The following is a 2,362-nucleotide window of genomic DNA, read 5'->3' as shown; positions in this document are numbered from 1 at the left end:
AGGTAGGTAGGTATTACCGCAGAATTCTTTTGCAGTCTGCGCCCTTGTCGTGCCAGTGTGCTGTGAGAGAGGCTTCGCTCTTAAGAATTCTTTTGCACAATGTTGTCGATCTCGTGTTTGACTCCGGTGGTGCACATCCCTGAGAAGGCGCGCCCTTGGGCGCCGCCGCAGCACGACCGGATGTAGCCGTCGGCGTCCTCGCCGGGCGGCTCCAGGCTGAGCGGGTCCCACGGTGCGTCGGCGTCGCTCGGTCCGGCTGCCCGAGGGTCCTGGAGCGGTCCGTCCGCGCTGCACAGACGGAGGAAGCTGCGTCGACCAAACACCAACCGCATCGCCGGGATGAGTGCCGGATTGCGCTTACGCGCCCACTCAAAACAGACAGTCCTGCCGCACCCGCTCGGGTCTGGGTTGCCGTCTGCGTCCAGGGGCTGTCCCGTGAGGTTGAAGAAGTTACGCTTGTCCGACTTGATTGACGGTGGTTCACCACTGAATGAGCACCACTGAATAGGCGCCGCGCTCGGCGGAGTTCTCGCCGCCGGCCTCGAGCCGTCCCTCTGCGCAAGGGGCGGGCGGCTCCGGCTCGCGGCTAGCTGCGCTGAGGCGGGCCTCGCAGAGTGGATCGGCCGCGCCCCGCTCGCAGCGCCGCTCCGCTCGGCGGCGCTGGTGCTGCTGGCGGCGGGCGGGGACACCATCGCCCGCCTCCCCGCCCCGGCGGCCGCCACTGCCCCCAGCGAGGATGGGGACGAGCCTGGCCGGTCCGCGCCTAGCCACCAGCAGGCACGCGCACCCGCGCTGCCACGGGCACGGCTGGCAGAGTGCGCCGCCGCGTCGGTCGCCATGCATGTGTGGGTCGGCGCCGCCGCAGGAGCGTCGCTGGCCTCGTCGGTGCTCGCGTCCCTCTGGCTCTCGAACGTGTTTGCCGTCGCCGGCGCGCACGTCGGCGCGCGCGCTGCGATGCGGAGGCGCTCTCGCGCGCGGCGCATCGTGGCGGGCTAGCCTACGCCGGCCTGGTTGCGGGCACGCTGGTGTCGCAAAATGTTGACAATTTATGATATAAATCACAAACTCTTGATAAAAACCCCAATGTTCTGAATCAAGCATTCCGTGCGTGCACCAGTACGCCGGGCCTTTTTGGCACGCTCGCTTCGATGCCCGTCCTCTGGCCCCTGGTCTCGGGTTCGATTCTGCCGGGGTGAGCCTCGCTGGTGCGGGGTGCAGACTTCAAATCTGTAGACGCCTAATAAGCGTAATCGTTCGATTCGATCTCACCGGCGTTTTCTTCGCTTTTTTCAATTTCTCCTAGGCCACCCTGTGGGCGAATGCGCGTAAGCAAGAAAGAAAGAAACTGCGTATGGGAGGACGGCACGCCGCCATCACAGGGGTTAAGGAGAGGGGTGTGGTGCGCTAGCCGTCGCCAGTCTGCCTCTTCGGTACGCCTTTTCTTTCTTTCTTTGTCGCTTTGGCTAGACAGCGCTGGCCTGCCATCCGCGCCTCGCCGATGGCGTCGCACGTGGCGTCTGTGGACGCGCCGGTGCTCCGGCCGTCCGAGGAGGAGTGGAGATCACCGCTCGCCTATCTGCGCTGCCATCGCCAGCTGCTCTCTGAGTACGGTGCCGTCCGAATCATCCCGCCAGGTGCGCAACCCGAGCGCGGCTCCGCCTCCTCCGCGCCTCCAGCCGCGAGCGCCCGGCGCCGTCACGTCGCACGCGCTCCGTGCGGCGGGCCCACACGCCGCCCCGCGCTACCCGACAACCATTCGCACCCTCTCTTACCCACCTACCCGCCTCTGCCCGCCTCGCGACAGCCGACTGGAGGCCTCCAGCGGTGCTCGACGCTCAGCGGCTGCGGCTCAAGCCCGAGCTGCAGCGCACCTCCGAGATCGCGGAGCGCGACATCGCGCGCGCCAACTTCATGGCGCCCCCCCTCCCCTCCCCCCCAACACCACCACCCCACCCCAGCCCTCGTCTCCAACGCGCCCCCTCTCCCGCCCCATCCTCCTCTCACCACACCCCTCCCGCCCCCGCACGCTTGCGTCTCTCGCCCGAAGCTGTCGGCGCGCCGCGCCCCCCGCCGCGCGAAGCCCCTCCGCCCAACCGCCCGCAGGCATCCCTCCGCGACTTTCTTTCTTCCATGAACACGCCGCTCACGCGACTTCCAATAGTCGGCGGCAGGGAGGTGCGCCGAGATATGCCGAGATGTGCCGAGATACGATGAGTCGGCGGCAGGGAGGTGCGCGCCGCTCCCGCCGCCGCCTCTGCCGCCGCCGTCTCCACCGGGGCCCTGCACCTCCGCCCCGCCGCCACCTCCCTCGCCTAAGCGCCCTCGCCGCCGAAATCGCCGCCCTGGCCGCCGCGGCCGCCGC

Source organism: Emiliania huxleyi (assembly GCF_000372725.1).
Source record: "Emiliania huxleyi CCMP1516 unplaced genomic scaffold EMIHUscaffold_867, whole genome shotgun sequence".
NCBI lineage: Eukaryota > Haptophyta > Isochrysidales > Noelaerhabdaceae > Emiliania > Emiliania huxleyi.
Note: the sequence above shows the minus strand (reverse complement) of the source record.